General features: G+C 37.3%; 1 pseudogene; it reads left to right on the top strand.

Annotated features, from left to right (window-relative positions):
* The first annotated feature begins 411 nt into the window (after nt 1-411).
* Nucleotides 412-708, top strand: LOC102259350 (annotated as a pseudogene).
* Nucleotides 709-10,906: the final 10,198 nt, after the last annotated feature.

Here is a 10,906-nt window from a genome sequence, read left to right as displayed (position 1 = left end):
AGGCCAGCCAGACCCCACCCATGCACAAATAGGAAAAAATAAAGGTGCAAAAAACATACCTTTTTACTCACAAACCTAGCTGGATGGAATGTCAATTTTTTTTTTTCCTGTCTCAGGTTTATTTGTACAAATAGCACAGAAGGACACCAGCCCCAGGCCAACAGCAGCCCAGGGATCACACCAGTTCTTCTGTCCTTATATCATCAGACAGAGGCCTCTACTCTGGAGCCTCATTGGGGCCTGGGCACCTTTGGAAGCCTGAGCCTGTAGAATGTTAACTGTAAAATATTTCTTAGCATTCTATTTCCATCAAAATTGATTTATGAAATTGTAGTAATGCAGGGGCTGGCGGGGTGTGATAAGAGCCCAGGCATGGACCTGGAGGGGCAGGGAACTGGTGTGCCAGCTCCGGCCTGTGCCTATTAATCCTGATCAAGATGACAATCTCCCAGAAGCACTGAGAGCTCGTGGCAGAGCCCATGGGGGAAAAGCCATTGGAGAGTCTTCCGGGATTGGTGAAGTCCTGGGCACGAAACTGGAGGAAAGGGGCTTTGTAACAAGGCTTATGTGGTCCTTGGCCAGTTTCTGGTGCTAAAGAAAGATGAAGACCTCTTCCAGGAATGGCTAAAGGACACATGTGGCGCCAATGCCTAGCAGTCCCGGGACTGCTTTAAGTGCCTTTGAGAATGGTGTGACACCTTCTTGTGATGGTCTCTGGGGAGCCCCCAATCCCTAACACCAGCCTGAGTCTTCAGAGTTTGCAGCTGAGTGGTAGGCTACTCCCTTGTCCTCTACAAAGGAAACGATTGCTGTCTACTCATCACCAATGTCCTCCTGGTCTTTGCAGGAGTTCTCTCCCCTCACCATTTCAACTTTTTTGGAATTCTCACTCTTGCATGCATCTCCTTTCTCTGTCCCCTGCCAGTTTCAGGTCAATAATCAGCTTTTCTGAGTGGATTTCTGGTCTCTACCCTCACCCCCACTCTCACCTCTGGTCTGTTTAATGACATTTGGCTTTTCTTTTGGCAAAACAGTCACTGTCCACATATACTTTTTTAAATCAATAAAGTCAGTGGCCTTCCAAAAAAAAAATTATAGTAATGCTATATGAAATCTTTTAGATTCAAAGATAAAATGTTAGCCCTAACCAGTTTGGCTCAGTGGATAGAGCGTCAGCCTGTGACGGAAGGGTCCTGGGTTCGATTCCGGTCAAGGGCATGTACCTAGGTTGCGGGCACATCCCTAGTAGGTGGTGTGCAGGAGGCAGCTGATCGATGTTTCTCTCTCATTGATGTTTCTAACTCTCTATCTCTCTCCCTTCCTCTCTGTAAAAAATCAATAAAATATATTTTAAAAAAATGTTAAATGGTACCTACCAAGTCCCCATGTTTCTACATTGACACAATTTCTCTATACTCACCATCTTTGTAGATACCAGAAGTAGAAGTTCTTCAGTAAGAAAGTTATTAGCCATATTTATAAACATTTGACTTTTAAATTATTAGTCAACAATTTTATATGCAAAAACAATTTCTTATATCGAAGTTTTAAACTAGTTACATAGATCAAGCACTTTGCATTAGGAAATAAAATACTATATTAAACAAAATCTAGTGTACCTGAAAAGTATTGGTCCTATTCATTAAATACTTCCTAAGTGACACCATGCTGAATCCCTGACAAAAGTATTAGTATTTGATCCCATAATTTTTCCATTGACAATCCATCCTGTGTTAATCTGAAACCACATCTGGTATTTGGTTATTCATTTTGAACTGGTGATCTTGAATTTTTTTTAGTTGTACATCCTTTTCTTTATAAATGTTGAAGTGTATACTCCAAAAATATCTATTTTTAAAATTAAAATACATGTACTTTTATATGTAATAGAACATATACTTCATAAAGCCTACAAAACTAAATATAATGAAATAGAACTTTTATTTATGTCTATTTTCACTTAAAAGAGTTGACTTGCAGAGTGCTGTTACATGTACCCTACTTTAAAAACTGATCTAAATACTATGATATTCATAATAGTAACTATATATGGGGGAAAAAAGACACAGGTTAGTAATTTGTGTGAAGAAAACACTATATACTTCAATGAGGAATGGTGGCAGTAGTGACTAGAAAAATAAAGACATAACAGTGGTGTAATGATTAACAATATATAATCCTAAGATGTCCTAGGATCAAGATTTCTTATCCTGCTTTGTCAAAATGATCACACGATTCTGTGTGTGTTTTCATATAATGAATTTTCAAAGATCTCCCAATGTAAAAGTTTAATTCAAAAAAATGGCCAATTCTCTTCTAATGACACTGTGAGAAACACCCTGAGTTCCAGCTTCATTTGCCTTCTGTGCCTTTTTAGTGCTTCATGTTGTATCATAACAACATAATTTAAGTATAGCCTTGGCTGAGAATTTCCTCATTTATTTTTCAAAAGTAATGCTTTAAAAAATGCTTCCATCACATATTTCTATACTGAGATACTTAACTAAATCCAGAGGCATTCTTGCTTTTCAAGGAAATATGAATTTTTGTCCTATTTAAACATGTACCCAGAATTATTACTATAAATTATCTTGCCTTTTGTCACTAAATACACAGATATAAACACACACATATTTCAATAGAGACAATATTTTAAAAATTGACTGTAACAATACTTAGGCACTTTAAAATTTTTTAAATTAATGAATTATATGGATTTCTTTGAAGCCATTAAGTCCACATTATGAATACAGAGCCAGTAGAGAACAATATTTTGTACACACATTGGAAAGGCAAAATAAAGGTGTTTATAAAATAAAATTGAAGAATTTTTATTTCCTAAGATTAATAACAAGCAAATACCCCATTACTGACAATTAGGTATACAAATTCCCATTTAGAAAAAGAGGCCTGACAGCACATATAAGTGACTATTTAGATACCTCACACGTAATTATCTTCAGAGGTAGTAGATTACTGCTCCAGAGAAGAGAGTTCTGAAACAGGTCAGTCTCCAGCAGGCACCTGGGCATTATGGGGGTACCAGAGTCTCTCTCCATCACTGAGAAATGTTCTAGGAATATTTGAACACCAGGGGAGAGAGTTTTCTTAATGTGACAAAAAAAAATTCTTCTTCCTGATCCTCCTATATCATCATCCCAATAACATGACCACTTGCTATTTTACTTTCTGTCTATGTAACCTCATGCACAGCTAGGAAATAATGATTTAGGACTTGAAATTCAAAACATAATGGTGTTCCTTTTTTCATTCCTCATTTTACTCAACACCCCTGCAGAGCTGATGCAAGGACTGAGTTCCCTTTGAAGTCAGCTTGCATCATCTTTGATGGGGTATAAAGCAATAGGAGATACTGACTGCAGTTTCGAGTATCTCAATTCCCATCTCAGATGATGCCGACACATTTGTCATTAAATGCATGCCATGAATAAATCCTTGGAAAAATTTCCAAGCAGTTAAAATTGGCAGGTATAGTCTACACATTTCTACTATAAAATAATAGAAAAGAAAAATGTTAACCTGTTTGAAGCATTTTATTTCATATTCTACTTAGGTTATTCTTATTGTGGGTGAATTTATAGAGTATTATTGTTACTTGGTTTACTTTTTCTAAGACTTTTAATACTTTGTAAAAAGTTATGTTAAACATATATTTAGATACCAAAAATATTTGAGAAGTTGAAGGATGATGTTCTTTGTTTACGTAAGAGTAAAATAGATATTCGCTTTGCAATATACTTTGCTCTCAGCAATAATTATTTGTCACAGACTGGAGAGTAATTTGGAGATAAAGGAAGAGCAAGGCCTTTGTGAAATTCTGTCTGCACTTGTAGGCATCACTGCAGATCAGTAAGCTTTGGTTCTCATCTTCTGTGAAGCACATGGAAAAATTGCACTTCTCTGTCCCGCTGATGGTGGTTTTTATCCATGTGACAGGTTCTGGCCAGTGAACTCTGAACAGAGGGGCTGGGTCAAGCATTGGATTACTTGAACACTCTTCTTGCTCCTCTGTAGAGATGGCCATGGAAGTATGTATGCCACAGAACAAGGTGCACTAACTCCAAGTAAACTCGGGAACTAAGGTGTTGTGGAAAGTGACCAAGGAGACTGCAGTGGACTTGTCTGATCAAAAATTTAATTTTTATTATATCAAATAATTGAGATTTTAGTGTTACTCATTACAACAGCACACCCTGGCCTATCCATATTGATACACACACACATATAAACTTTTATATGTGAACTTTTAAATATATGTATACAAACATTTAAAGAAAAAAAAACTTAGTGATTAAAACAACTCAAAATAAAAGACACCAAAAATTGTTTGTGAAATACAATTGATTCTTTAACAATGTAGCTGTTAAGGACACCAACACTCCCACCTCCACACCCACAGTCAAATATCCACATATAACTTTTGACTACCCAGAAACTTAGTTTTTCCTCAGTATTAGTGGGAAATTGGTTCCAGGACCTTATACAGATACCAAAATCCATGAATGCTCAAGTCTCCTATATAAAATGGCATTGATCAATGCATATAGTTGGCCCTTCACATCCACAGATTCCAAACCACAGATCAAAAAACAAACATGCATTTATTGACAGGCATTTAAAACAATCTGTGTATAAGTGAAGCTGTGTAGTTCAAATCCATGCTGTTCAAGGGTCAACTGTCCTCCACATTTTTGTCATTCCCATTGAATATACTATCTATAGCTCTGCAGTAAATGTCTCTAAGAGTTCTGTAAACACATTCTACTCTTATTAGGATAATAACATTAATTTATGTTGCCCTTCTGAAGTTTGAGTTTTCAAAATCATTATAGTTTTATAATGATTTGGAATAAATTTTGATTGTTGGGAAAAATTTCAAATGAGACTAGTAGGTAATAACTTTATAGGAATTTTAAAGAGCATAGTTTATTTTAGAGAATGTCTAGGTGCTCTGGGAGCTGGATCATAGGTTATAAGAAGGGTGGGAGTAAAGAGGAGGATTGTGGCAGAAAAATGTATAGATAATTTTTTTCCTGTGTTGCCTTACGTCTGTATGTCACAAGATATTATGTTCCATTATTAAGTTCTACATCATTTCCATTGAAAACACAATCTAAAGCCAAAGAGGAAAATACTGACTACCAGAAACATAAGATTCTCAGAGGGCTTAGCAAACTGCTGAATTGCAGACAGACATGTTAGTTTCCTTTGAGTCAGTAATTTAAATCTCTCGCCTTATTTTTCCATCTGATTTTCAGTAGGTCACTCTTAAGTCAAATTTAATTTTATGTGGTTGAAGTGGGAGAGCCAAAATGAAATTGCATACTATAGCGGGAAAAATTAACCTACTTTTAATAACCCCTTTGAAAGACACTTGGAAAACTTAACTTACTTTTATAGTTGAATATCTGAAGAATGAATTATTATAGCCTTGTCAAATACTAAATAGCATGCTGTTAAAAATATTAGTCACACAGAGGGCTGTTTGACAGTAATGTCACAGAAAAGCTCTGGTCTATATGATTAGGCAGAGTCTGCAACTTAATAGCATGGGTCCATAGAGCTCTCCTTTCCCAAGAATCCACAGAGGGATGGGAGTGGGAAGCTGCCTCAGGTTTCCTCAGAACATTGGTAGGACTCTGCCAACTGATGCATTCCACCTGCTGTTCCAACCAGTTGAGGGTCCTGTGTCTGTCTCCCTGCTGTCACCTCCCAGCAGAATTTAGAGGAGAGCCTGAAAGAAATAAAAAGCCATATTTTCAAGTGAGGAAGACTTTTAAAAAATACAGCCAAGAAATGTGAATTGAGATCTAGACTAGAGGTTGTAAAAAAAATTATCCAAAGAATTTATTTTAAAAGGCAGGGGTTTTTTTTGTTTATTTTTTGTGTTTTTTTTTTTCTTTTAAGCCTAAAAAATAAGATTAGAAACTGGCTTGGTTGAGCCCAACTGTGTTTAAAAAAAAATCTTTTATACTTAAGTCAATAATTTTTTCCCTTTTTGTTCTTTGACTTTTTCTTGCTGGGAAAGGGGCAATCTTTACCTAATCAGAGTAAAGCAAGAATCACTGAGCCAGCAGAAGCATCACGCAGGTGAAGGTCAGGCCAATTTCACCCTAAGTAATGCTGCTTTATCACTCATCCAACAAAGATTGGGGTCTTTCTTTCCTGGATCCTTTTGTGCTTTCCCCTATTACTTGAACAGATCTGAACAAACCAGAGATTTTCCATCCAAATATTCCATTTAGCTACATTCATTTCAAATCCTTCAAATTTTATGTCTTGATGTTATGTAGCAATTTAAGGATAATACAAATCCACGCGCTAGGCAGGAAGGCAAAGTTACCTAAAAACAAAACACAGAACACCATGATTGTGTTTATTGGTCCTTTGCCATTTAACATTGGGCTTCATGTCAGTCCTATTAATCCAGCCACCTTTCAGTTTCAAGGTTTCTGTTTTTTGTATGTCTATAAAAAATGAATGCTGTTGATGAAACATTGAGTTACAAATGGCATAATGTTACACTTGGTGACTTGGATAAGGGTCAGGTTGATAAGCCAACTACAAAACAAATACCCAAGGAATGTGTGGTGTCCTCAATATATGGATCCTGCAGTTGACTCTCAGTAACTGCCACAGGCTGTTGACTTCTAGGTCACATGCTATGCCTATTTACTCTCCTAAGTAGATCTGTTGTTTCTTCAAGGGAATCAATATGAAGAAATGGGGAAAATGTCATTTTGCACAGATGAATTTAAGAATTAGTTAATGAACCTTAGCCGGTTTGGCTCAGTGGATAGAGCGTTGGCCTGTGGACTGAAAGGTCCCAGGTTCGATTCTGGTCAAGGGCACATACCCGGGTTGCGGGCACATACCCAGTAAGGGGGCGTGCAGGAGGCAGCCGATCAATGATTCTCTATCATCATTGATTTTTCTATCTCTCTCTCTCCCTCTGCCTTTCTCTTTGAAATCAATAAAATAAAATAAAAATAAAAAATGAATTAGTTAATGATTTAAAAAGTCATCTTATTTTAAAAGCACAGCATTTTTTTAAAAATATATTTTATTGATTTTTTACAGAGAGGAAGGGAGAGGGATAGAGAGTTTAGAAACACTAATGAAAGAGAAACATTGATCAGCTGCCTCCCGCACAGCCCCTACTGGGGCTATGCCCGCAAACCAAGGTACATGCCCTTGACTGGAATCGAACCTGGGACCCTTCAGTCCGCAGGCCAACGCTCTATCCACTGAGTCAAACTGGTCAGGGCAAAAAGCACAGCATTTTAATTTGCAAACAGCACCAAGGCACTGCTCTTAGTCCCAACAGCATGGACTCCGTCTTCCTATCGCCCAGGAACTCTGCATTCATTCTGGCTTGCTCACCCTGACCTTGCCCAGCTGTCTCTTTTTCACTGATCTTTACTTGGCAATTATTTCTCTCTCCTTTTTTCCCCTCTCCTCCCTCCTTCCCCAAAATTTAGGTGAGGGAATTGCCACTTTCTGATTGAGGGACACCATTCCTCTCTCAAAGTGGCTTAAAATAGGCTTGCTTATTTATTTATTTATTTATTTATTTATTTATTTATTTATTTATTGTCTACAGCTTTACATATGTCTCCTTTTTCCCCCGATTAACACCCCCAGCCCAGCCATTCCCACCGGGGCAAGCCCCCACCACCCCAGTGTCTGTGTTCATTGATTATGCTAATATGCATGCATACAAGTCCTCTGGTTGCTCTCTAAACGCCCCCCTCCCCGCCCGCCGCCATTTGTCTCTGGATCTATTCTTGTTCATCAAATTATGTTGTCCATTATATCCCACATATGAGTGAGATCATGTGATATTTACCTTTCTCCAACTGACTTATTTCGCTTAGCATAATGCTCTCCAGTTCCAACCATGCTGTTGCAAATGGTAAAAGTTCCTTATTTTTTATAGTGGCATAGTATTCCATTGTGTAGATGTACCACAGTTTTTAATCCACTCATCTACTGATGGGCACTTAGGTTGTGTCCAAATCTTAGCTATTGTAAATTGTGCTGCTATGAACATAGGGGTGCATATATCCTTTCTGGTTGGTGTTTCTTGTTTCTTGGGATATAGTCCTAGAAGAGGGATTACTGGGTCAAATGGGAGTTCCATTTTTAACTTCTTTTTTTTTAAATATATTTTTATTGATTTTTTACAGAGAGGAAGGGAGAGAGATAGAGAGTCAGAAACATCAATGAGAGAGAAACATCGACCAGCTGCCTCCTGCACACCTCTCACTGGGGATGTGCCCGCAACCAAGGTACATGCCCTTGACCGGAATCGAACCCAGGACCCTTCAGTCCACAGGCCGATGCTCTATCCACTGAGCCAAACCAGGCTTGGCTATTTTTAACTTTTTGAGGAAACTCCACACTGTCTTCCACAGTGGCTGCACCAGTCTGCATTCTCACTAGCAGTGCACGAGGGTTCTTTTTTCTCTGCATAGTCGCCAGCACTTGTCGTTTGTTGATTTGTAGATGATAGCCATTCTGACAGGTGTGAGATGGTATCTCATTGTTGTTTTGATTTGCATCTCTCGGATTATTAGTGACTTTGAGCATGTTTTCATATATCTCTTGGCCTTCTGTATGTCCTCTTTTGAAAGGTGTCTATTTAGGTCCTTTGCCCATTTTTTGATTGGATCTTAAAATAGGTTTTTAAAGCTAAAAATTTCGTGGCTTTGTGGACATAATGAATATGTTATTTGAGAATACAATAATGAATCTCTAAATTCTAGTGGTCCCAGTTTTCCAGAGATGAGTAAACTAGGGACTCTAACTGTTTTATTCCTGAAAATGTTATTCTTTTTTTATCTTTCTCTGTTACTATAGTATGAAATGAAAAGCACTGTATAACTCAATGATTTTTATATTTGAATTAACATAAAAAATAAAGAAGGCCACTCCTTTCTCCATTATTTTTCATCTCTAGTAATAGATCCATGGTATTCTAACATACTGATGGAGTAGATTGAAGGGTAGCACATGGGCACAGGTATGGGCAGTAGAAAGACTATACTGCCCCTGCTGAGGAGGTTGATTTAATCCACCAACTACTTCTGTGAATCCTTCCTACCTAGGACCTCCTAGCACTACCTTCCCTGTTCGTTGGACCAGCCAGCACTCTCCCAGACTCCGATCACTTAATACTCTCATATTCACTAAAGCCTTCTTACTGGCCTCCCTGCCTCATTCTCTCCACTTGCCACTTATATCTGAAATAGGAGGAAACCATCACTACCATACTTAAATTCAGTTTTGTTTTCAATTAGCAATAATCACACCTTGGATAAACCTCATTGGCTACAATATAAACCTCTTAAATTCAGCTTTGGACACTCTCCAAGACCAGAAAAATGTAAGTTTACTTATGTAAGAATCAGGATAGGAAGAATTAGGAGATTTAGCTGATGGATTATATAACCCTCCACAACCAGGACAGTATCTTCCTTTCGTTGTCCACAATTGGTAAAGGGTTTATCCATTACTTATTTTCATTCTCACACTGCATTTTTTATCCCACTGAAATAAAACAATGGATTGCAGTGGGAATGGGGAGGGAGGTCAAAGAATGATTCAAATAAGAATAAAGAAGGAGAAAGGGTAGTTGATCTCACAAGAGAACACACTTTTAAAACTCTTACTAGGTGTTATAAGCTCTGAGAGATTAAAATTCATATTTAATCATAAACACTTTGTATTCATTATAAAACATCCAAAAAATTTGGTGGTATTTTATTAACAAGTTGGTTCATATTACTGTCTATCTTGAAAGAAAAATAATTTTAAATATCACCAGTTTTTCCTTTATGTTGGTATATACTGCCCATTTCAAATCAGTGAACTTTCACAATACATTTGCTTCCCATTCTCCATAGTTCTATTTATCTTCCAATGGAACAATTTCAAACCACACTTAAAAAAAATTTTAAATTATTATTTTATTTGTCTTCCATTCTTTTCATCCACCTTATGACCATTTCTCTGAATTCTTTCTCTGACAGGTTGCTTTCCTCCATTGCCTCCATTTCGTTTACTTCCTTTTCTGGTGATGCCTGTTTTTCTTTCATATGTGGGCTGGTTCTTTGTTTCACCATGATCTCTCTTCTCCAGGTGTTTGGTTATGTAGTTCTCTCTCTGCTGCATTGATTTAAAGGCACAAAATACAACACAACAAGGCACAATGTACAAGGCACTGAACACAAATGTATTCACGATATTAATAACCCCAAATAAAGGTGACCACCCGAGCAAAGAGAATTAGGGGGTAAGGAAGAAAGAAGAGAAAAAGATAAAAGAGAAAAAGAATAAAAAAGGAGTGCAAAAATGAAATTGAGAAAAGGGAGGGGGAAAAAAAGTAAGAGAGAAAAGAGAGAGAATGAAATAGAAGAGGGGAAGAGACTATTTATATGGGGAGAAAACTCCAATAGAACCACCACTAATCCCAACCAATTCCAGCAACAGATCCCTGGAGATGAATGCGAACAACAAACAACCACTAATATCAAGCGAGGCGATGGAAAACAGAAGCACAAAAATAACCAGAGGAAAAAAAAACAACAGAAAAATAAAAAGAAAAAGCAAATCGATCTCACAAACAAGCATAAAAAAACCCAATATACTCAACAATCAAGCAAACAATAACAAAACGACAGAGAGGAAAAAAAAATTGGATAGTGAAGAAAGATAAGAGAGAGGTGTATGTGGATTTAGAGCAAGGGATTGGAAATTAGATATATAAGTAGGGTGAAATTTAGACAGGGGGTAAAAAGAAGGAATCAGGAAAATCTAAAGCAGGAATAGGGTAAGAGAAACAGGACAACAAAAGGGGAAAAGTGAGGAAGAGAGTTTTGGC

Source organism: Myotis brandtii, unplaced genomic scaffold (genome assembly GCF_000412655.1).
Source record: "Myotis brandtii unplaced genomic scaffold, ASM41265v1 scaffold1225, whole genome shotgun sequence".
In the NCBI taxonomy this organism is placed as follows: Eukaryota; Metazoa; Chordata; class Mammalia; order Chiroptera; family Vespertilionidae; genus Myotis; species Myotis brandtii.
The sequence above is the reverse complement of the archived record's forward strand: the minus strand, read 5'-3'. Positions and strand labels throughout refer to the sequence as shown.